The sequence below is a fragment of the Anastrepha ludens genome, chromosome 3 (assembly GCF_028408465.1).
Source record: "Anastrepha ludens isolate Willacy chromosome 3, idAnaLude1.1, whole genome shotgun sequence".
Taxonomy (NCBI): Eukaryota; Metazoa; Arthropoda; class Insecta; order Diptera; family Tephritidae; genus Anastrepha; species Anastrepha ludens.
The window spans coordinates 54,378,083-54,404,504 of NC_071499.1; the positions used below are offsets into that span (position 1 = coordinate 54,378,083).

A 26,422-nucleotide genomic window follows, 5' to 3' on the forward strand; every position below is an offset into this window, starting at 1 on the left:
TTCGCAGTGAGAACATGTATAATAACCAGTTCGTAAATTGGCGTAATTAGGTGCACAGCTCGATCGCGTACATTGCAATGAATGGAATTGTTTCTGCTTAACTTAAAACAATAAAAACTCAAATTTAACCAAAAATTCATGATATATATACAAACAATGCATGAATATTGCGAGGTACTTATGAAAGATGCGTTAAAACGTCGAAAAAAATGGTGTCTCACAACTCCCCACATTTGTTGTCTTACAACTCCCCAAATCGTTTTTTTTTTTATAAATGGCCGCGTAGTCATAAACACATCGAACGTTCATGCCGAAGTGAATGTGTAAATTCAAAGCTAATAGGACAATTAATAATTTGTATATATTAACATTTGCAATTCGCTTCAACAACTGATCGAATGTATCGCAAAACAAATGATGAAAAAAACTTACAGAGAAGTTCCAAAACACAGTAACTGGAGAGACGCGTCGAATGCGTGTAAATATGACCACTGCTAGCTGAAATGAGAGATCGCATCGAGAACACTTGTTGACACTTAAAATCGAATGTAAACAAATGAATAATGCCGAAAGGTAACAATGTCTCACAACTCCCTGTGTCTCACAACTCCCCATTTTCCCCTATATATATATATACTTTATACTTCTATAATGTATACCTGGAAATATATCGCCGATTAATCCAGAGTGAGTAGAAAATATTATGATCTAAGTTATTCTATTGGAATTGCTGCTGAAACTTCAAACGCGATTTTCTCAAAACTACTTTTTTTGGGACGGTCGTTATGATATCTCAAGTTCTACTTAACCGATCGCTTTGAAGTTTGATAAGAAATTTTTATTATACAAAACTTAGCCTAAATATCACAATTTCGTATTTCTTTTATTCAAATATACTTCCACAGAGTAGAAAAAGGAATTCCAGTTTGCGTTTTTTTAACCTGGTGGCCATTTCGAATACATAATTCCACTCACTTCTGCACGTAAACAAATTTTCTAAACGAAAGTTGAAAGACAAAATGTTGGCATTTTTTAGGTCTCTTCACTTAAACCATGTTGAATTATCACAAAATTAGACGGTGCTTCATTGGAAAAGCTGGCACATACTCGAGGATTTTTCAATCTTAATTTTTGGCCTATGTAAATATTTTATTGAATTATAAATTCTCGCCTTCTCCATACCGAGCATACGGACAAACTTTACCAGTAAACATTAGTATTCCTATAATGATAATTGTAATGAAAATTTATTCACTCTTGTAGCAAATTTATATTTTTTTCTAATATGCCCCACCCTGTGATTTAGAAAGAAAAGTGAGTGGAATCAGTGTTGCGTGTTTAGCAAAAAAAACCAAAAAAAAGAAAATTGATCTGGGAATATAAATGAATTTTGAATGGGCCTATTTGGGGCCCAATACCCCCCTATTTTGAAATCGGTCCAAAATAGATTGATGTAACAAAGCAAGGCAACATCGAAACAATTGGTGGCCATTGCAGCTGCAAATGTAGAATATCAATTTCATCAAAAAAGAAAAAAAACCATCTACGAATACAGTACAAGTGCAACTAATAAACGTTATAAGGAACCGAATATTAACAAGCGCGTGAAAATAGGCAGAAAAAGCCAATAGGAAGTGGTGCAGCTGCCATAAATGTAATTAGGATGAAAATCCCGAAGAGCGGACTAGTTCTGATGGCGGCGACATGCAACAAACGGCATTCTTCGAATCACCATCTACAGTGTCCATTTACAGAGTACAGCATTTGTGGCGGCGTGCTGCATTTTCCGCAACTCATCAACTCCAATGCGATACGCGCAACGCGCTTATAATTACCAGCATAAATTGGCATTCGAACTGCTTATATACCCATACATACATACACACACATACACGCATATATGAACACACAGAAATTATGCGCTTTGAACGACACGAGCGCTGCTGAATTAAGAACACAGAAAACGACGCAGACACAGACGCAGACGCAGACAGCCGTACGTGGCGAGTTGCGCACTAAATACGCTCAAAACGATTAAATGGCACCTGAACCAGATTTAAGCTGCAATAACAGCCAAGTAAGCAGCAATGGCATAGTAGCAAGTGCAATCGCACTTGCTAGAGTACTGGTGTGGCTGTGTGTCTGACTAGTTGACCGTTTGCAAGTCGCTCCATAAATTAGTTATGGTATTAGTGAACAGTTAATTTGCTGAATTTCTGGAATTATAAAATGATTAACGCAAATAGGAGGCCAAGCTAAATGAATTGAGACCAAAATGCGTCAATTGGCCAGCAGACAACACAACCGCACTTAGTTGGGCTAACTTAAGCACCAACTAACTTGGTATGGCATGGCGTTGCTTTGGCTAAATGAGCCATTAAATGCGTTAAATATTTACGACGCGGCAGCAGGATTTTCATGTTGTCAAGACAGCAAATAAGGTAACAGAAAACAACAAAGCGAACAAATACTATTTCGCGCTATTCGATGCCGAATTGCTAGCCGTTGCGCTTTGCGGATAACAAAGTACAAATCCGCGCGCGCCAGCCATGAAAAGCAATGAAAGCATCCTGTTTGCTTGCTGGTTGCTGTGTGGCGCGTTCTGACAAGTTGTCCAACAAGCCGCAGCATTAAAACATACACACACGCACACTCACACACAAACAAAATAGTATACGAAAAAGACAAAATAAAACAACTAGCATGAAGGCAGACAAGAATGAAACAAAGTGCAATAAAATATGTAGCCAAAAAAAAAGCAAATGAAACGCAGAAAAACAATTAAAAAATAAATATTGTGAAAAAATGTACGACAACGGCGACGCAGATAACAAAGTGGCAGACGTATGTGCATAGCTATGTTGCAGGAAGCGTGGAATGTCGCGAAAAACTAACACTTGAGATGCGTGCGAGTGGCCAGCTTGGAACTGGCCGAACTGCACAGACTGCTCAGGGTAGGCACACACGTACACACACCTATTAATAAGTGCGCACGTATATATGCGAGTGGTCATGGTCAATGCAGCGACTAGTTAATATACATATATACTTGCATATATATACATTTAAGTGCATGGATTTCAACAGTTTCTTTTCCGCCTCCCCGTTATTATATACGAATTTTTTAGTTTTGGTTCTTTCACTATTTCGCTGTTATTTAATTTTTTTCGTCTCCGTTTACTACCCAATATCGCCCGTATTGCAGCACTGCAACGTATACAGTTATTTCACTGCCAATATATGCCTACTTATGTAGGTATGTATACACTTTTCTATGTATAACTTCCGCCGCAAGTTCGCTGCTAAAGTCTTTTGTTTTTATTTGCATTTTAGTCAAATATTTGTTGCGCTCCTGCTGCTACAGCACGAACCGGTCAGTTTTAAGTAAAAGCTTGTTTTGCATTTGTTTTTTCAATATTCCTCCTGTTGTTGTTTTATGTGTACGTTTTTCTGTCATTTGCTTGCAAATATTTGAAATTCTTTAGAGTTACTTTTTCGCGACATTTGCCTAGTTTGGCGCTAGAGACTCTTCGTTAGTGCTTGTGAAGGTATAGACTAAGAAATTTTTCACACGAAAGCTTCGAAAACAATAATCCGATATTTAGTGAATAAAATACCTAAATATATTTATTTGAAATTGTTTTTTAAGAATATTCGTATGTAAGGTGGTTTTTTATTACGAGCATTTTTATGGCACAAATACACTCAGAGGGTGTACATTTTTTTAGCAATTCGGATGGCAAACTGATAATGAAATAAATAGCAGAATAAACCGCAGATTGCAAACTTCCTTAGATTTTCATAGCTGAATTTCAAAGTGTTTGTAACTTTGTAAGGGGCTATAGTAATGAGTATCATTACGCTACGGGAGGAAAATCAACTGGCTTGGAGTCTTTAGTGACAGCCAGGCTGCACTGAAGACTATAGAGAGCGCGAAGCAAATGTAAAAGATTGTTTAAAGACGTCACAAGAAGCGAAATTCTGTTGCAAAATGTAATACGCTTGAACTTATATGGGTTCCAGGACACCGCGGTGTTCAATGGAACGACATTGCCGATGAATTGACCAACTGTAGATCAGCGGTTACCCCACAGGAACCACAACCAATAATCGCTATCATTTCTACAGGAATCATGAATTGGATCAGCGATTGAATATGCACTTTGCATAAAGATTGATGGTGCAGTCTGCAGAACTTGATGGTCCAGCCTACAAAGTGTTTTGTGAAAATCCCGAACAGAAAACCGTCGAATGTTTTTCTAAAACTTGGAAGAAAATACGTTCGGTTGATGGTCGGCATTATAACAGGACACAACCAATGGAGCCATTGGAGTCATTGAGCACCTGATTTGCCTGTATTGCTTAGAGGAGGCGGATAGCACTGAGCATGTTCTCTGTGAGTGTTCTGTCTTTGCTAGAAGGCTACGAATTTCGGATTCAAATGTCATGAGAATGAAAATTTAAAATAAAGTAAGATTTAAAATGGAATAAAATTCGTTTTCTAAAACTGGGGAATATTTTCAGATTTGCCAAAGAATCTGGAAAATTCTTACAGGACTAGCTATCTCTGTTTCTGTTTCTAATCTAACCTATCTCTTTCTCTCTGTCACTTCTCTCCTTTTCTCCTTGACCATCTACCCCTTTAGTTTTAAGAGGTTTGAATGTAATGGGCTTTTTAATCTGAGTGTTTTAGGTGTTGCCAAATGTGTCAGTGTCTTAAAATATAATAAATTTTATAATAATGTCATGGAGTGAAATAAACCGTACGATTGTTTATAAAAGATTAATTACTCTGGGTTAATAAAACTGATCGCAAAAAATATGTTAGACAAAAAAAATCGTGGTGCGTGGGCACCAAGCGAAATATCACATACCTAATAGAAACAGTGTAAAAAAAAGGAAAGCAACTCGGCGGGCAATGCAAGCCTACGAGTGTATTTCTGACATGAAAAAGCTGCTTATAAAAAAAACCATTTACCATTCGAAGGTGGCATAAAACTGTGAGTCTGTTTGGTGAAAAATATCAAGTGGACCATCACAATTAGGAGGACGAGCTCGGCTAAATACTTAACAAAGGGTGTAAGCACCGATTATATATATCTATTTAAATAAACTTTATGAGATATCTGAGTAGCGCATAAGTCTTTGTAAAGAAAAGTGATTGAAAAGGGTAAATAATTTCATATTTAATTTGTTGACTTGGTTTGCAAAATGGGGAATCCAAGTACACACAGACAAAACGGTCCAAGTAATGTATACCAACCGCAAACATGACCATCCTACGATAACAATTAATAACACAGTCATCACTCAAAACACAAAAGCCAAATACCTGGGTATGATCATTGGCGCAAAACTGACCTGGAAGGACCACATAATCTAAAAAAGGAACGAAGTAAAAAACAGATTCAGACAACTGTTGGCTACTCAACAAGGACTCAAAAGTGTCAGTATACAACAATCTACTAATATATAAGACAATGATAATATCCATCTGGAGATACGGTAAAGAACTATGGGGACAGCAAGCAAATCAAATATACAAATAATTCAACGACTTCAATCAAAAATTTTAGAGACTATCTTAAATGCACCCTGGTATATAGCAAATGAAGACTTACACCGCTACCTAAAAATTGATCCCATAAAAAACGTAATTCAGAAATACAGCACAAATCGCACAATCGAAACAAAGAGGTACAAGAAATATCGCACATGGAGCTATCGCAGAAATTAAGACTAAAGCGAATGACACCAACAGCATTAGCAGATACAAAAAGTATTTTGACAAACTAAAACTAAGTATATTACTGTTGCTAATATATTAAATTTAAGCTGTGTAACTTTTCTTTGAAATATGTTATTTAAATGCTGATTTCAAGTAACAATTAATCTCCCACCTAAGCTATAAAAATTACTAAGTATCCATCGGCAGATGTAATAAAAACCCAAAATTGGGATGTAATAAACAAAAAAAAAATATTTAATTTCCCGCCAGGCTTGGGTATAAAGCACTCAATAAGCGGATATTTAAAACACTAAACAACTGAATATTTGTTGGCACTGAAAGCCTTAGTTTAACTAAAAAAAGCAGTGCAAAATGGTCAAACCTGTTTGCCACAACTCCCAGTTCATTTGGTGAGTTTCCTCAATTCCTTTGAATGTAAAAAGCACTAAATTTATTGAAATTCTTTTGTTGAAACACTTTTGCTTTCATTTTAAAGATTTATGTCTTGATATGTTTCAAACGCTTTCTGCATTCCATTTTAGTTCTTTATTTGAACCAATAAAGAGTTCAAAGATTACATCTAAATATAACCCGAGTACTAATAGCAATCGGGAAATGAAGAAGGCTATATTTAAGTTGAAATTAAGTAATTTGCTGTCATTAATACCTTTTCTATAAAAATCGTATTTCAGTGGAGCAAAATTAAGCTGTTTTAAATTAGTTTGGCCTCAATTTAGATTAAATGGTAATTATTAAATATTTACGTCTTCTTATTCTTAGCACCATGGCATTGATTTGCTCACTCTTGAAATACACTAACAAAGCTATACCAACAAATAATAGTGTGCCAGTAGAATTCATCATTTCCTCAGCAGCAGCGGCAACTTTTTAAATAGACTTGCTTGGGTTTACTAACAATTTTGTTTCGCTCACAGTTCAGCTGCTTCGCTTCACTGCTGTTTTCTTGCTGATATAAACTCCATTCATTAATTTTATCGTCTGATACACAAACACACGTATTCACAAGCTCAACCCACAGAGTGCGTGTAAATGTTTGTTTATATGTATATATAAATTTCACCTTTGGCCGCACTTAAGCTGCCATAAATTATTGAAATACCTACCAAAATTGAATGAGCAGCGTGAAAGAGCGTTACTTTTACTTGTCAACACCGTTATGGGATTTTCTTTTCAATTTGAAGTAAAGAAATCGAAATTCATTTACATGAACTTAATCTGACAATGGCAATGACTATTATGATTGAAATAACTGCCTAAACGTCTGAATTGAGAAAATGTATGCGTATAATCGTATGTAGCTGCAAAATTTCTTTATGCTTGTTTTTTGACGGAAGTTTGGGGAAAAATATTAAGAGAAAAAATGCAAGCCTAATATGCACAGTATAATTCATATCAATTCACTATCTCTTTTTTGTTTCATAATTTCATAAAAGTTAACTTTATTTTTTTTCACATCCGTAAATCATTGCTAAAAGCTTTATAGTCTATCAATTTGATAAGAGAAATCAGTTAACAAAACGACATTTATTTCAAATCATCACAATTCACTTGAGATGGCATATTACTCGAAATTGGAACGGCAAAACCTACACATATGGCCATTAAAATAGATACGTTGCATTTACAAATGGCGCCAATGAATTTTTGTGAATTTAAAAAACTCGTTACGTTAAGTTGCGTTATTGGTTGCACAGATTCGGTTATTTTCGTAAAGTGTAATTTTGTATGGCCACTAGAATCCTACCTTGTGGATAACTCTTGAATTTTAACCCTTTACTGCATAAATTAATAGTGTTGACAAAAAAATTGTTTCGCGATTGGAATAGTTTTATTTAATTATCAATAAGACATGTGAAAAGAAAGGCCATGAAAAAGTTTTATATGGGTTAGGTTAGGTTAGGTTAGCCTGGTTAAGCCACCCATAGACCTGCCGTGAACAATTAATCACGAAGAATGCCTTAAATTTCAAGACGGAGCACTTCTTTGTAAAATGCTCCGTTTACAGTGCTTCCTGGAGGTACAAACTCCTTACACACTTTTAAAACAGCTTTCACGCGCGGAACGATGTTGACTGCACCGCTGTTGCCAGCGAACTGGGACCGATTTCTAGTGGAAGAGGAAGGTTCAACGATCATTTTCCCCCACCAGCCGATTCGGTTGATCGCTTGGCAGACGCTCCGCGCGGGAAGGCTCATAACTTTTCAATCAAATTCTGTAAACCGTCAACCGTAACGGCTGACTCTATTCTTTGCGTTCGAGCGCTGGGAGAGGTATAGTTACGTTGTATTCAAACTTTAGACGCGTTTTTCTCAAAACTATATTTTTCGAATTGGCGTACACGGTAACTCGAAAAGTTATTGACCGATCTCCCTGAAATTTTGCACACATATTTTTATAACATTACTTTCTATGTGAATTTACAAGTTTTCGAAATTTTTTTCGAAGCACAAATAGTAGGAAAATTCGTCCTAAAATTCCTTTTTATTTTTTTTAAGCAGTTTATTCCGCGATTTTTTTCCATTTTTTGTAATTCATATAGAAATTATGACACTAATAAACAAAAAAATTTTGGTTTTTTGTTTACAGATCACAGACGCCGATGCACAGTGCGGCCGATTCTCAAAAAGCTGGCCAAAAGTCGAAAAAAAAAGTTTCTAGATAGAGTTTTTTTGTCTTTGAGTTGGCAACAGTAATGCCTTGAGTAGTGAAAACCGTTCATAGCAACGTCCTGTACCCTAAGTATTCTCTGTATTTTCAGTCGCAACGTGGCCTTCGTATGAGCATCGTATTACTGTTGATGAATAGTGAAAGTTGTACACATTTGAAAGATTTTGTAATGGAGTAAATTGAACAAAACCAAATGGAATCATCTTCGGAAGGTTAGTAAAATACGAGCAATCTTTAGTACATATCAATACCTCGACACAAAATTTTTAGCTGCAGCAATACGTAGATACATTTTTTGCAATTTTTTTTATAAAATTTGAGTTTTCAAACTGTATAGTAATACAACGCCGTCATATGCTGCTTTGAAACCTATTAAAGGTTACTCAAAAAAGTAATGGTTACTGAATAAAACAAGATTCAGCTGCTACCACTTGCTACCTTGGCTTTTATGCTATTTTTTGTGCACAAGAAATAAATACGAAGAGAGAATGAGAGAAAACAGTGAAAGCCTCTACTTTCGTGAGGGGGTGGCCAATAGGGGTGGAAGGGAGTGGATTTTCAAAATTTTAAGATCAAATTCGTAATCAGCGACCCCGACAACCTCCGAGTAAGAAATTTTGAATCAATTACTTAATTTTTTGAGTTTTGGCCAGCTTTTCGGGAATCGGCCGCACTGTGCGATGCTACAATGCCCACCGATTAAGAAGCCCCACTGCGACCTTCCTGGAAGAATTGAGTGTACATCCGCCATTTTCAATGGTTAAAATAAATTTTTTTTTTTATAAATTTTTAATGTATAAATAAACTGTATGCCAATTTTGAGAAAAATATATTGAATTCTTCATTTTAAATAATTTTAATGAAAATCAAGGAAAATATAGCCGTTTACAGGTATCTGTCCCCTTAACGCTTGACTATATTCCCCTAAATTGCAAAATGTATTTAATGGTATTTTTACTTAATTTATGACTTTCCGTACTTTTTTCAAATAATTTGCATACCGATAAAATCTGCAAATAACTTTTATTTTTTTTTTTTATTCATTTTTTTTATAAATTTTTTTAGCATCATTCAATCAGTCATCAAACAAACTCTTTCAGTAAGTGCTCGGTGTAATAAAAACCAAATTATAAAAATAATAAAAAAACATGTTTTTTGTGACCCAGTAAACTCTTTAAGCAGCCACATCGAATCAATCCTACACAGTAATGCATACAACATCTCCATAAATTATCGTTTATAAGCGCACATACGTACACATAGGTATACATATGTACATAGGCACTTGTCCATCAACACCACATTACTTTGGCTGAAAGTCAAGAGTTTCGTCGATGCGCGTGCGTGACTCCTCGAGCAGCAAGAGGTGAAAAAAACAGAAACAAAAAACAAAGAACAGAAAAAACAAAAAGCCGCATTAAACTGTAAAAATCTACCTGCACGCATTTAGGTGTGTGAAATTTTTGCAGACCACAAATCAATCAAACCCCAAACGACCTTTTCGTTTTCTCTTTCCGCATTTGTTATTGTTGCGCTGCTTGTTATTTTTTTCTTTTGTATTTAATTTTTTATTTCAGATTGTCTTAACGCTTTTTCGAGAACTATTGTGTGCCAATCAATTCGCATTCGAGTTTTCAATTCAATTTAGCACTTTTTCAATTTTTCTTTTTATTTCTGCGCACAATTCATTGATACACAACATTTCGCATTTCGTCGCGATCACCCGTCAAACGAATTTCTTCTTAATTTCATACTATTTTTATTCGTTATTTTACACCTGCACGTGTCGGTGTCTTGGTCACTTATTAATCGGTAAAGAAACAAAAAAAGTTGTCGTTTCATTGCGTTCCCTATTTTTTTCGCAACCACTTTGTGCTTTAGTGGCTGTGAAATTACGCTTCTTATTCTCTCTAACTAATTAAAAGCGGAAACTTGAGCACCATTTCACTTGTGTCAATTTTCCCTAATAACTCCTAAGTTTGATTTTCATTGCTCGTAAAAGACATTTTCATTACTTAAAGCATAAAAGCTACCAGATGTATGGCGATTTTATGGTGTCGGCTTTAGTTCGTTAATGTACCGCGCGCAGTTATGGTTATCTGAAAGGCATTCACTCGGCTTACTTGACTTACTTGCACACTGGTGCATTAGTATTAGTATATTGGAATGTATGTATATATATGTATGGGCTTTCCTTCTTCACATCGGAAATCATGTTTAGCCTAAAGAAAGAGATTTTCAATCATTTTTGGATATGAGAACTCATGCTTCCTTCGCGGATTACTGCTAGCAACAGTAATATTTTTCTGCGACTGCAGTTTTGCACAAAAGTGACATAGGAATTAGCAATGTGAGACTTTATTTACATTTGAGTGATTTCATGTGAAATGATCCAAATATTTTGGAGATTGTCATAAAGTTGTCTGAAAATTGGTTGGTTTATTTGTGGGCTCGACTATAATAAGAAGTAAACTGAAAAAATTAAAAAAAAAACATTTTTTTATTATTTTGGGACTTAATTAATTTTGAAAAATTTGTTATTGAACCTTTCAAAGTGAAGCATCTCCGGTTCTTTTTAACATTTTAAAGATATTTCTTGATGTTTTTTTTTTGTTTTGAAGGAATCCATTATTTTCTCGGTAGATGGCCGTAGTGATGGATATCTTGTAAAGTATTAATTAAACAATTTAAAATGTATGCTCGCTGTCAAGGAGGCATTTTACACTAGTAAAATTCGTTTGCTGTTTTTGAAGTGAAACTTCTTAGGAGTCGATGGACGAGCGAGAATGGAGAGTAAAATTTCAAGGCCATGCAACATTTTGGGCATTTTCGTTCCGCGAGAGAGAAAAAAGATATAACGTAGAGGAAAAGGGGAGAGAGAGCTATACCTTATATATATCTTAGACACACTCTAGGCTATTTTTCGCGAGTGTTTCCTTGTGGTAGCTAATTTCTAGGGAGAAATAATACTGCCTCCTTTTTGACGCTTGTTTGTTGCTGCAAACTTGTAGGAAATATATTTTTGATGCTTACTTTTTGGCGTTATATTTCATGGGGCCCTACTGTTTTGGGGCGTTTTTTGGTCCCAATTTTTTTTTTTTTTTGGTGCCTACTTTTTGGCGCTTATTTCCGTTTCCTGGCTAGGGCTTGTGCGTACTATAAAGTGCTATCCATTCCGGCGTCGGATTTATTGGTATTGCCTTGCGGTAATTTGTGACTGTGCTGCGGTTCTGGAATCGCTGCGGTTGTGCGGGTGATAAACGCTCGGAGTAGTGCACGCTGTCACTACGTTTTGTGTCCGGCGTTTACCTACACTTGTCGACCCTTCTCCGTTTATTGTAAATTTTGTCTATTTGTATTCTCTGCAAATGTTGTGAATTTATTTAGATATATATTCTTTCTCTTCTCTCTCTCTCTCTCTTGTCTGCCTTCAAAGATTCATTTCTGTTATGTGTACTACGCACGTTTTAGGTTTGTTCCATTCAGTTGTGAGTTACAGGGTGTTAACAATGGATGTCCACAAAGAAAAATTTCAGAACACATCACAGTTTTTTTTTTGATAAATGCGAAAATGTAAGCCAAGCCGCTGAAATTGCGAATGGTGTTTGTGGTGCCGATACTGTTCCAGCTAATTACGTGTAAATTTGGTTTCGACGATTCCGTTCAGGCACTTTTGATGTTAAAGAAAATGACGATAATGTCGAAAATGTCGACATAATCACAGAAATAATCGAAGTTGACCAGTATGTTAGTAGTCGCAGTATCGCCCAGAAGCAAAAGATCGACGATAAAACAATTTTAAACCATTTGCGCAAAGCTGGATTCATAAAAAAGCTCGAAGTTTGGGTGCCACACCGACCGAATTTCCATCTGCGAAGCCTTGGCCAAGCGAAATAAAATCGATCCATTTCTTTAACAGATAGTGACTAGGGATGATAAATGGGTCACGTACGACAATATTGTCCGAAAACGGTCGTAGTCAAGACGTGATGAAGCAGCTCAAACGGTGGCCAAACCAGGACTAACGGCCTGGAAGGTTCTACTGTATATTTGATAGGACTTGGAAGGAATCAATCATTATTTGCAACTTCCGTATTGAGGTGTTGTGTTCGAACAGAGCAACGCAAGGCCCCACACGTCTGTCGAGACTCACCAAAAACTCCAGGAGCTTGGCTGGCAAATTTTAATGCAACCTTCATATAGTCCGGACCTCGCCACAAGCGATTACCAGTTTTTTCTCTCATTGCAAAATTTCCTGAGTGATAAAAAATTTGTATTAAGAGAAGATTGTGAAAATCGATTACTAGAGCTTTTCGCCAATAAGCACCAAGACTTCTATGAGACAAGCATTATGAAGCTACCTTTAATATGGCAACAAATTATACAACATGACCCGGACACTCCGAAACATCACAATTATTGTATTTATTTTTCCACCAAACGAGATGGCACAAAATTAATCACCCTACCGGTAAATTTGTAATCTTTGCAAACGGGGAACTTGTGAACTACAAGAAAACATACAAGCAATGGAGCGCGTAAAGGTCAAAATGAAGACTTCCATCACTCGAAATCATTTCAAATTAATTTCTAAAAATTAGAGAATTAAATTAAAATTTAAAAATTAGTGCCATTTAACGACAAATAAGTCTGTTCAGATCGAATAATTTTTTGGAAACAAAAAAATGTTAATAGCAGGAAACAAATGCACTCACCCCAAAAACACGCGAATCAAATTAATCCAAATCGCTTATCAGCAACGATCCAAGTATTCCTTTTGGGCAAAGTGTTCTAGTTTAGGAGTTGCTACAAAAAAAATCAAAGAATCATTTAAATAAATAATATAAATAAATAATAATAATTCAATTAGTTAATTGTCTTGTGCAAAATGCGCTTTGATTTGTGCCACCGAATGGAAATGTACCCAAAAATGAAGACTCCCACGCAAACGAAGAGAATTGAATAAGAAAGTGGGGGAAGAAATAAACTGCTAAATGCTATATATTTATATTTGTATGTATATATGTTTATATGTGTATATATGCTTCTATATGAGTGTATAATAAAGAGGAGATTCGGCGCAGTTTGACTATCCGCGCACCAAACGGGCTACGTGTTTACCTGATTTCTTCGCGCTTGGCTTGGCTTAGCTTAGCCATGGCTTGGCTGGCAGCATGCAACTAGCAGACCGATAAAAACAAGGCAAATAGCAAATACGGCCATAATATGTATTATTAATTAGTGCCTGCGCGCTTGCGTCTGCAACCGAGAAATATGGATCAGTGGATCAATGGCATGAATAGCGGCCGCAAGAGAAGCCGTCAAGTAGACGTCGCTGCGACTGGAGTAGAATGTTAAAAAGCACCACAGACGCTCATACGTCTATTTAGATACAAAAACACCACAAACAACATCTAGCATATAAATATGGCTTTGCACTAAAACCTCTATGCATTACCAAACTGATGGATGGGAGAAAATGCAACAACAGTAAATACATGCATACATATTTACGCACATACATGCAAGCGCATAGAAGAAACAATAAGAATAAAAGCTAGAAAAGACTAGAGAAAAAATGAAGCGCAAGTGGCGTTTGAGCTTCTTTCAGCAAAATTTTCAAATAGTAATAAGAAAATGCACAACAGAGACGTGCCACAAATACACATTGACACACATGCTTCGGATACATGTACATAAGTGTGGATGTGTGTATTTACATACGTACATACGGACAAACGAACAAACAACAAGCGAACGTGCGCACATGCGCAGCAAGTCAAGCGGGTAAAATTCGAAATTTGCGCACTGAGAAAAAGTGAGAGAAAAAAATCGATGTTAAGAAGCAAAAAAATGACAGCATTGCGGTAAAGAAAATATGGCAAGTGTTCACATGCTACGTGGATATTTCTATAAATATATCTATGCACATACACACATACGTATATTTGTTCTCACATGTCTCATCACTTAAATGTTGCTAAGATAAAAACAATATTTGTAAAAAATATAATAACCATGAACGTGTGTGTGTACATTCATATAAACAACAACAAATACTCGCAACAATGAGCAGCGAAAATAACAGCAATGTTAATAAAAATAACAAAGTTAGAAAGGTTGGGAAAAAATCATAACAGCTCATGAGTTGGTAATTTAGCAGCTTTGCGCAAAGCCAAACCAGAACAACACAAGACACAATCAGACACGATCGACAACAGATCCAACAGACCAACAGACTAACAGACAATGTGAAAGACACAAAGAACGGTAAAAGCGAAAAATGGAAAAGAAAAAAATTGTATTATAAAGCATGGGAGAAATTTATTGGCTTTGTGGCAGGTGGCTGGCACTGCAAAAAATAATAATTTCCAGAAATGCTAACAATGAATTTGATAGCGTGGAGCTCAGGAAGTGAATATGAAGCTTTATATTGCAGAAAAGACAGGCTATTTGTATATTGTTTTGATTAGAGTAAAAAATTAATATTTATTTTAATTCATTATCTCAAGTAACAAATAAGGCAAGCGTTTAGTGAAAAGTAGTGACCATAAATTAATTCCAATTCACCAATGAAAAAATTATTAAGCAAAACTTCGCTTATTTTCATAAATTTCGACTTCCTTCTCAATAGACAGTGAAAGTCCCCCTATGATATTTATATCAGAGCGCACTAATATACATTATATACTAGGTTGTTCAACAAATTTTGCGGTTCGATAAGAGAGGATGTTGCTACTAGCCTAAATTTTGTTTTTGTTATATTGGTGCACTCTTCATATGAACGTATGCGAAGTTTCATTTCAGTCTGTCTATTGATTCTTTGTTTAAAAGCTATTTAATATTGTTATGTCACAGTATTTCAAGAATGTAGAAAAATCAAGTATCGTAATATACAATGATTGAATTTTTATTTTTGGAAGTTTAAAAGCAACGGAAATTTATGAAGGAATGTTGAAAGTGTATAAGGATTTTTCCCATCAATCAGTACAATAGAAATATGGGTTGCTGAATTCAAACCTTGAAGACGATTAACGTCAAGGAGGTCCAAAACCAACGATAACACCGGAAATCATAGAAAAAATACAGGATATGGTTGTAGAAAGTCGTCGAGTGTCTGAAAGAGTTTGAGTAGAAGCCCTTAGGCATCTTATTAGGCAGCGTGGGCAATATTTTGACAGAAGTAGCCGGATGGGTGCGTGACCACCATTCGGTATTCAGAGAGAACGAAAAAGTTTTTTCTAATAGCGGTCGCCCCTCGGCAGGCAATGACAAACCTTCGAGTGTATTTCTGCCATGAAAAGCTCCTGATAAAAAATATCTGCCGTTCGGAGTCGGCTTTAAATTGTAGGTCCCTCCATTTGTGGAACAATATCAAGACACACGTCACAAATAGGAGGAGCAGTTCGGCCAAACACCCAACGCGCCAATTATATATATAGGTATATATATTAGGCCGGGTCGATTTGTGGGGAGGCAAAAAATCGACCATTGCTCTGTGAAAATCATATTCTAGGGATCAAAATAAGAAACTTTGCCGAAGGAACCATACCTCTAAAACGAATTCTGATGTCCCCCAATTTGGGTCGAACTTTTTAGTTTTTTTTCTCATGTAAAGGCCAAAAATGGTGATATTTTGAAATGATTGTAAGAGGAACTCCCCAGGGGATGTGCCACTGGCATGGGTGGATCGGCCGTCCAAAGTTAGTGGGGGTCGGTCATACATTTGGACTCGATTGGAGCACTCTAAATGGGTCAAAGTGGGATTTTTCGTTCGACCCAAATTGGGGGACATCAGAATTCGTTTTAGAGGTATGGTTCCTTCGGCAATGAGCGATTTTTAAATCGACCCGCCCTAATATATGATATATATATATATATATGTATTGGGTTTTAGAAAGCTGCAGCAATCACCAACAATGTAACAAAAACACATTCGACTGCGACTTTCTCAGCCACCAACAACATTTAGAGCGTTTTCGAAAGGCTAAAGTGGATTTATTAGTATAAATGAGGCTTGGGTCTATCACCATGATTTTAAATCAAAACAAGAGGCTGAAGAGTGATGTGCACCTGGTTCTTCGGCTCCGAAACGGATTCGTGTCCAGAAATCGACCAAGAAGATGCTAGCAGCAGTTTCTTGGGATGCGAAAGAAATTTTGTTTGTGGATTACTTGCAAACTGGTAACACAATAAATTATGAATATTATTGTAGCCTTTAGACCAGCTGAATAAAAAAAAATCCAGAAAAGAACCCAGTTTGCTAAAAAAAAACATTATTTTTCACCATCATCATTTCATTTTGACAATGGCTAAAATCCATTAATTAAAGTTCAAATTGTTGAAGCATCCACCGCATTCACCAGATTTGGCTCACAGTGACTTCCGTATGTTTCTAGACTTAAAAAACTTGATGCGTGGAAAGCCGTTTTCAGCAAATGATGAGGTCATAAAAGCTGTGCAAGTGCAGTTTGCAGCCCTTCCCGATTCTCACTTCAGGGATGGAATTCTTAAATTGGAATCTTATTCGAATAAGTGTATGATTGTTCAGTGAGACTAATTCATTCAAATATATAAAATTCATTCAAATAAAAAATTTTCTTTTTTTTATGGAACTGAAAACTTATTGGAGGACCTTGGTTTTAAATATGTAATAGGAAAATTTTCTATTTATAATAGAAATAATACCATTTTATCTCAAAAAACACAAAGCTTTTATTTAACCACCTATTTTTATGTGCGGCATAAAAAATTTAAACAATTTTATGCCATTTCAAATGTTATTCTGGAATTTCCATAGCTGCTGTATTTTTAATACTTGCAAACATCAAGATATGATCAAAAAGTACCGGGAATGTTTAATTTAAACGAACCGCGAACGTGGGAACCGGTCCATATTTTTTTCTTTTGTTGGTAAGACTGTAAGACACACATCTGCCATTTTTTAGCGCCATCAGATCATTTGAGATTTTGCATGATGATAGCGCGCCATCGCACCGAGCCGAAACTGTGCTGGATTATTTGACTAAACACCAAGTAAATGCCATCGTGCAAGCACCGCAAGTTGCCCTCGTGGACGCGAAAACCAAAAGTGGAAGAGCGGTGTTACCCCTTTGGGAGACCATTGAGGGACGGCTGTCGGGTATGGTCGTCAGACACCTCATGGACAAAAAAGGGCCAGCACCTCTCTTCGACTCGTGTGAAATCTGTCGAGGCTGTAGGGTGATAAAATGTGCCAATCAGTACTCGAAAGAGTTTCTGGAGAAGAGCCTTGCTACGGTTAGCAACGCCTGGGAAGGGCTTTCGCTAAAGCTCATCCTTGCGTCAGAAATTCCCTGGCGACCACGAGCCAGAATCTGGTTGCCGAAAATGGAGCTGGACAGTTCGGAAATTGTCCCGTGCCTCAAGCTACAGAATCCTGAGGTTCCAATGGATGACTGGTCTGTCATCAAAGTAGAAGAACCTCAGCAGCATAGCTCAGCCATATTACTGCTGATTAACAACGAGTCGCTGGAGGCACTCGAAAAACAGCAGTTCAAACTTCGCTCTGGCCTCAGGTTGGCCAAAGTGAAGGTCTTTCCCACCTCTGTCGCCCTGCACGATGACTTGGAGAAATTGGGGGATGACACCAAGAAGCTGCTCGACGATCTGCGGCTGTCTGGGACGGACGCAGATCCTGAACTGAGGGAGTAGTCGTAAAGGTAAGTAACACTTTTGAACAGTTTGTTAAAAGTATTACAAATTAACCTTCGTCATTCCAAACTAGCCACAGATAACCTACGAGTCACCCTCCGGGAGCAGGACATCGATGTCTGCCTGATACAGGAGCCTTGGATCTGGCAGCAAAAAATAATGAGACTGAGGGCCAGATCCTATGACCTTTTTTATGTCCAAACTTATGGTAAGCCAAGAGCCTGTATCCTAGTAAGGAACACAATTAATGCCTTTTTGCTATCTAATTTCAGTTCACCGGATGTGACTGCGGTCAGGGTGGAACCATCCAGTGGCAGTTGCTTCTGCTTGGTGTCTGCCTACATGGCCCACGACAGATCGGCGCCTCCTGAGGAGTTGCAACATCTAGTGGATACTCTCCAACCCAAGAAGGAGAACATCCTGATCGGATGCGATGCGAATGCCAGACACACCATTTGGGGCAGCAGCGAGATCAATGAACGGGGTGAGTCTCTGTTTGATTTTATACTAAGCCGAAGTTTACTTATCTGGAACAAGGGCAACTCCCCAACTTTTGTCTTCCCGGCATCGGGAACATCAAGTGGTTGGGAGGAAGTTCTTGATATCTCTCTACAATTTGCCTGAAATTTAACTCTGTTTTGTTTTATTAAAACATTCCCGGTACTTTCTGATCATAGGGTATACATATTTAAAGGCATTAAGTAGCTCTTTTTATTTTCAAAATTTGTTTTTCATCGGCATCTCTTTCCAAATTTTTGTCAATTTTTAGAATGCCTGCAACCATAACAGATAAACCAAAAGAACAACAAAAAAATCAACATTCACCAAAATTTCTTTGATTTTCTCGCCTTTTCGGCTTGTCATTATTTTATTTCTGCTTTTGTTGTTACTTACTGGTAACAGCTAATTGTGGTGCTAGAAATTAGAAAGCATAAAATTGTCATCCAACCAATTGCTAACAGTTAACTTCAGTATAACAGGGTGATCCAAATGCAGGTATATAGTTGAGTCATACGTTATTTTGACATTGGCAGCTTTTCCCCACTAAAAAGTGACTGTCCATTAGTATCAAAAATCTGGGAAGAAATGAATTGTGCGTTGGGAATTATTGCAAATTTATTACGGAATTGCCTGCTGCGCTGTGTTGCCTAAACTGAGCGTTCATTCTGAAGCATTTTTGAATATGGCTCGTTTCCATTTCAACGGCTATGGTAGTACCTAAAATGTCCACACCGAGGGGGTCAGAAACCGCGCATGTGATTAGCGAGCTATAAATGCATTGGTAGAGATTGATAATGCTGGAAATATGAGAATAGTGGCAGCGTTGGTAATTTTTTTTTCTACTAACCAAAATGCAGCCATTTCGATCAAGAGTGAGCGCTACAAAGCCGGGCTACTGCAATTCTGTGTGGACAGTAAATCAAAAAATGAAAATACGAGCTGGGAAGATCTATAGTTTCAGAGAGGTGGGACGTATTTCGTACAGCTAACTAAATATTTGATACTTTCTACACAAAGTTCAGCTATGCGTCCAATTTGGCGATGTCAATTACTCAGCTACGGTTTGATCTCTTTAGACATCCTTTAGTGGCGTATGGGACTATTTATTTATTTTATTTAAATTTTTATTTATTTGAAGCCTCCGAACGGCAGATGGTTTCATGGAAAATATTTGAATCGCAGAAATTCACTTGAAACTTTCCTATTGCCTGCCTAGAGATGACCAGTATTAGAAACATATATTGTTTTTGCTCTATGCCTGCAAAGGGCATCGGCTAAGGTCAATCGTGTATTGGGACTAGCAAAGGCAACCGTCTGAATGAACTCGCTTTTTAATAATGTGTGTTGAGTAAAAAATACACTGGTTATTGGGCCACCCTTAATTCGTATTTAGAGAAAATTAAAAGTATAAATGTAGGTACATTTGAGCATACAGGTACATATACAATTAGCTGCATATCTTTGTTAATTTGGGAATTCATAATTCGTTAGTAGTACTGTGTACCACATAAAATGTTGAAAATCCTTTTGACTTCAGTTTCTGAAGGTATTTATCGCAACAAACAATGTTCCAATTGAGTTCTCCTGGTGCCTTAGAACTGGAAAAATAGCAGTTTTCTACCTTTTACCCATTTTGGGTTCATAGCTTCCAAACCATCCACAATTCAATGGCCATCTTCTTCTTTTGCCTAGGCTTATCCTAATTTCGGGGCGGCTCTCCTTAGGCGATATTTTCAGGTCAGACGGTCCTGAGTCAGCTCTTCAATTACGCTTCTGCAACGCCTGTCGTATTTTATAGTATTTTCCATGTTTTTGGTGGTCGGCCTGGCCCAATTTTTAACTTCTCCATCCACAACACTTGCCTCACTGTGAGGTCCTCTGATCTTCTCAAAACATGGCTGTACCAGCGAATGTGAGTTTTTTGACGTTTTAGAGGGACCTTACTGCTACCAAGAGTAAAGTTTTCCTGTATCTTGTCCAACCAACGAATCGTCATCATTTCGAAATTCCCATACATTTCATATTTTCAATCAAGTCCCTTCATTTTTGGAACAACATAAGAAGCACGGCCAAACATCTAACAGAAGTATACGCGCCAGTTATTTACGGATTTGTTTTGTTTTATTTCGAAGTGGTTTTTATAAATCAGTTTCTAGGACTTTTTTTCCTCCAAGTCTACTTAAACATCTATGATTATGCAGAAGGCAAACACCGAAATTCCAACTGGTTTACGAGATGCAGCCGTGAGAAAAAATGCATTTTATTGAAAAAAATACTCAAAAGCAACTTTCCATCAAAATACTAATGAGGTGATAAAATTTGAATTGCAGCTAAACTAGAAATCATCAATTGGAATTCTGCTCACTACGAAAAGTACCTTTAGAAACTGGAGTCAAAACTGAGTCAACATTCCTTGACCTCGAAAAAGTTGTACTGTGTAATTAGTTGTGGGATGCATTTTTCATAAAAGCATCAGGATCAATGAAGAATTATATAAATACCTAAAAAACTAAAACAAACCCTAACTTCATGTACTCACAAACAAGGTGGGGCAAAATTAATCAGCCTAGGTTAGGTTAGGTTAAGTTAGGTTAGGTTGGTATGGTTGCCCAGAGAGTGAGCACACTTGGACGAAGAAAGATTCGTCCTTTGTGATATCATTGTCAAGGAAGTGAGGTGAAGGGAAGGACCGATGAGGTGCAGGGAGAGGGCGGGGAGAGGTGGTGATGGAATGCGGATTATGAACGATGCTCAGCCTAATCAGCCTAACGGAATATTATATTTGAAAATGGCGTTGTACGTCAATCATATTTGACATTTGGAAATTAGACAGCTGCAGTTTACCTAATAGATAAGCAAAGGAGTGCTTAAAGCTGAAAATCAAGATTTCGATCAATAAAAATAATTTATTTTATTTAGTAAAAAACTAGGTGGGTATCTGAAATAGTTGTCAGTCTAGCACTCCTCAAGTAACACTAAAGCGTCGTTTTGATGCCATTATGAGACCTTCAACAGGCAAATATCCACAGTCAGCCAGAGCTGTTGAGCGCACTGCCCCAGGCTGCCGAAGAAAAGAGCGCCCAGTGATCTTAGTCATCTAGCTGCCAAACCCGGACATTTACAGAGAAAGTGCTCTACAGTCTCCTTCTCTGAAGGGTTCCTACAGCATCTGCAATGGGGGGGTAGTAGAAAAGTTATTCAAAAACAAAATTGAATCATTAATTTTGCGCCCACTTGTACATACATAAATTGAGTAACGAAAATTTTTCGAGTCTTTTCTTTAATAAAAGCGTATAGTGCAGGTCTTAAGTCTACATACAGCAGCATGTTTTCTTATTTCGCAGAAGGTATACAATAATTGAAAAACATTGTTGATGTAGTTTTTTTCGGAATCCATATTTATTCATAAATTTACAAAAAGTAAATTATTTCATTTGGAGTTTTGACTTATCGTATACTTTCTTGCAAATAAGAAAGCATGCTGCTGTATGTAGACTTAAGTCCTTCACTGCAGATAATAATACTCAGGAGCCCAATTTTGAATTAAGTGCAAATTAACTGGCATCATGACTTTTGCAAGTTACCATGGCAACGCCGCAACTAATTGAGTCCAATACTAACTTTTATTTGCAATTAATTGCGCACTGCCCTAGTTTTTTTCCTATTTTATTCATCTTCTGTAAGAATTTACGGAATACTTTAGAAGCGGCCGAATGGAATAGAGGCTATGACATTTGACTTTGCGGAAGAAAAGCATTTCCTTTGGTCGAGGCCATCAAGGCTCTGAGCCGTGCAGGTTTTTGAATGCACTGTACAAATAAATGTACCATAATAACTCTATTGAACCTTCGAATGCCGCTTAAGATAAAATTTAGACTAAAATTCGTTCAACAAAAAACAAAATCAACTTTCTCCGCAGCAAAAAAAAATTAACAAATTCTTGGACTATGAGATTTACCGAAGCTTAACGAAGTACCTAGCAAAGGAGATTGATAATAAAATTGATAGCGGATATATATCTAGTTTTAGAATTTTTATTTTGTAAGCTCAAGAGCTCCCGAAGATAACTTCAAATTGAGGTCAAAATATCGGCAAATACAAAATACAAATAATTTTATTTTATTTTATTCATTGTTAAACCGGCCTTGAGCGCAAAAAATAAAAATACGAAACTAAATATTTGAAGACCATTGAAACAGTTTAAATCATATGCAAGTTGGCGCAAAATTAATCACCCTATATGGAGTGAGACAATGACCCGTTAGTACTAACCAGAAGCCAGATCAGAAAATCGCGTCGGCCGCTTATATTATTGTTAAATAATTTTTATTTAATTAAAAAACCACATTTTTTTATTCAAGAAAATATTTTTCATAAATTTTCTCAAACTTGGACATGCAAATCATTTTCTCAAACTATGCTGAGAATAAGAAATCTGTCAACATTCAATTTAAGGCTAATAAAGCATTCACACCTCCGTGGTATACTTAATCTGGCTAACAATTTTATATACAATATAATTTTATTTTTAATATTTGTCAATGTTGAGTAGCCGTAGCCGAATGGGTTGGTGCGTGATTACCATTCGGAATTCACAGAGAGAACGTTGGTTCGAATCTCGGTGAAAGCAAAATTAATAAAAACATTTTTCTAATAGCGGTCGCCCCTCGGCAGGCAATGGCAAACCTCCGAGTGTATATCTGCCATGAAAAAACTCCTTTTAAAAATATCTGCCTCCACAAATAGGAGGAGGAGCTCGGCCAAGCACCTAACAGAAGTGTACGCGCCAATTATTTATTTATTTTTTTAAGTAAAAAGTTCAATAAAATTTTCTTTACATATTTTTTCACAAATAAGCAATGTTTGGAAAACAGTGAAAATTTGCTCGAAATTTTGTATCGATACCACCAGACGATTCAAACACTGATCTAAGTTATTAAGACTATTCAGATTCCTCTTTGTTCTTTAGCCAAAAGCAACTCTGAAGCCATCTCCATAACCGATGCTGATGGTCTATGGGAATAAGAATGACATCACAAATTATAGATCTATCAACTATTCATGCCATACATGCATGAAGCAGTAAAATGAGAGAAAACATTTTTTCTAACAGTAGTCGACAATGACAAACTTACGAGTGTTTTGTATTTCTGCCAAAAAAAATCTCCCATAAAAAACAATTGCCGTCGGTTTAAAACTGTCGGCCAAACACCTATCAGAAGTTTACAACCCATTTATTAATATTTTTTATTTATTAATTTTTTTTTGTTACGAAATTAACAATTTCGAAATGATTTGAGACTGTTGTGAAGACAAAGCAGATTTGTGCTGCTTCTAGCCTTATAAAACCGAATCAACACGGTTTTGTTAGTGGAACTCTAGTCTATGGTGTCTAACCTTACCATGTGTTGTTTTATTCATAGCTTTAAGGCTAGCTGTCAAGTAGGTACCTTCGAAGGACCTTGATAGAGTCTCTCATGAAGTATTGTGTGTGTGTCACAGGGACTAAATTTGAGTTAATATATTGAAAGCATCAAAAATAACGGAACCGTATATGCTTCAATTAGGTAAGGTTAGATATGGTGGTAGTCGGTCTGCACGACCAACTCACTTAGACCTTACAGCTCCATTGTGATATCACTGTGCTGCATGGGAAGCCCATTTACTTTTCTTCGTTCAACCATTTTGTGGCTCTTATGAAACGTAGAATTGAACCCAACCTCACGCCAGATAGCTCTATAAGTGAATTGAAAAAGTTCTTCAATGAACAATAAATAAAAATTAAAAAAAAAACACGGCTGCACGCTATTCACGAGATTGGCATCTTTCGCTGCATTTTCGATACACGTTTCGTATCAGCGTCTACCGTCAAAGTCAGATCAATTTACGAAGTGAAGGCTTTTGATCCAAGTACACATCAAAACCTTTCCAAATGGGCTCTGCAAAAGTTACATGCGCACCTATTGGAAATTTCGACCTTTCAAACAATCTTGTTGTGCCCAAATTTGTACACTTCCCTAAATATTTAATCCAATTAAACAACCATCAGCAATCCAAGCACAGTCTTCAATATACAATTTCAATTTTGCTCAAGTTTTTTTTGTTTTGCTTCTAATAGTAAAGATAATTTTTTCTGATTTTACTGATACTCCAATTATATTTCTCTGCATGAGCCGTGCTTCTTTAAACGATTTAAGCAATTTTTTTTATTTTTTATTTTTTCATTTTATCCGGCAATTAGAAAACGATGCCTATGGGCTCCCCCCATTGCGCTAAAAACAATTATGTGCCTAGCTATATATTCTTAAACATATGTATGTGTATATGTATATGTATGTGTGTGTATGCATTTAAATATTTATCTAGCCAAATGTAACTTATTCGCAATTATCGATCATTAAACTCTCCATTGATGTGCACAAAGTATAACCGCCAAATATCGGTCAACGTGTAGCACGGACCCATAAACACACACTCTCATACACATACGAGTACATGCACATGCGCTGAGTGTGCTGCTTTCTTTTCATTGTGTTTTTTTTTCTTGTTTCACTGTTTTTGTATTCATCGCCTCTACTCTGCCAATACGGCCAAGATGAACTTCGTGTTTGAGCAGTTATTGCTAAAAATATTATTGTTATTGTTTTATTGCTACTCTTACATTTTTGCATTTAGAAAATTTTTCATTCTATGTATATTTCTAAAAATGTCTTAGCATACTGAAATACTCAATGGAGTTTTATATGAAATCTGTTATATTTTATATGTTTGATTTAGTCTACTTAGCGTGATCCCCAAATTTACTAGCCATAAAAAACAGAATCATTAAAAACTCAGGTGTACTGAGCGGCAGTAATTCGCACCTTATTAACACACTTTCCGGCGTACAGCAACAAAATAAGCTGGCTTGGCTGCGATGGTGATAGCGATTTTGTAGCTGATGGCGTTAGCTTAGACAGCAAATCTTTATTTTGTTTTTATTTTAATTATTTTTTTTTTTTGTGTTTTTTGGTAATAAACTCACTTGCTAGGCTTGGTTTCTTTTATGTTGTTATTGTTTTGTTTTTAAGCGTTCTCTTTTATTTTTCACCGCCTTTTATTACCACCTCGATACTCCTATACCGTTTTTCTCCTTTTTTTCAACTTTTATTTACTTTTTCACAATTCTTCTTTATAAATATTTTTTTGCGCTGTTTCTGTATCAGTCTACACAACAACACCAGACACACACCAAAAACAGTTATGCGCCAACGAGCAGTCTTTAGTTGTTTTAGCCAGAGAAGTGGAGCGCCTTTGTTGTTCTTGGCTCTTTGACTGTTTCGGTTGGTTTGGTCTGTCTGAATGGTTGGTCGGTCAGCCGGTCTGTTCGTTCAACATTACTTGCTCTTCAACACTTTTTTATTTTTTCCTTTCTTTTATGTTTGGTATTATTCCAAAGCACTGACTTAGCACTTGAGTCTTTGGTCTGCTTAGATTTGGCAGACTCAGGTAGTTCAGTGTGGCACAGTTGTGGCAATAACGGCAACAGGCGAAACGCAGCCGATAACACGTGTGCACGCAACGAGTGACAAACGCGAAATACGCGATCTAAAGCGTTACTTTCTTTCGTTAGACTGACGCTTCTGCTGGATTGAAGTGGAGTGCAGTGGACTGGTTGGCGGCTGCTGCTGTTGCGGCTCGGCTGGCTTAACTTAGCACGATCGTGCGGCGAAGCTGTAAGTGGCGCATCAGATTCTATTGCGCTTGAAGAGGAGAATGTGCCACAAGCCTCACAACTTTACTGCTTTCACTCAGCGATCTCACCAGCCTCGC

At 36.8% G+C, this 26,422-nt stretch overlaps 1 protein-coding gene across 1 annotated transcript in view; it reads right to left on the reverse strand.

The window, feature by feature from the left end:
* Window positions 1-26,180, reverse strand: part of LOC128857959 (uncharacterized) — a 90,108-nt gene extending 63,928 nt beyond the window's left edge. Inside the window, exons 1-2 of the mRNA XM_054093820.1 lie at window positions 25,474-26,180; window positions 13,132-13,222 (exon numbers count right to left, since the gene is read on the reverse strand). The gene's annotated coding sequence lies outside the window, so the exon portion shown is untranslated. The remainder of the gene's footprint in view (window positions 1-13,131; window positions 13,223-25,473) is intronic.
* Between the last annotated feature and the right edge of the window lie 242 nt (window positions 26,181-26,422).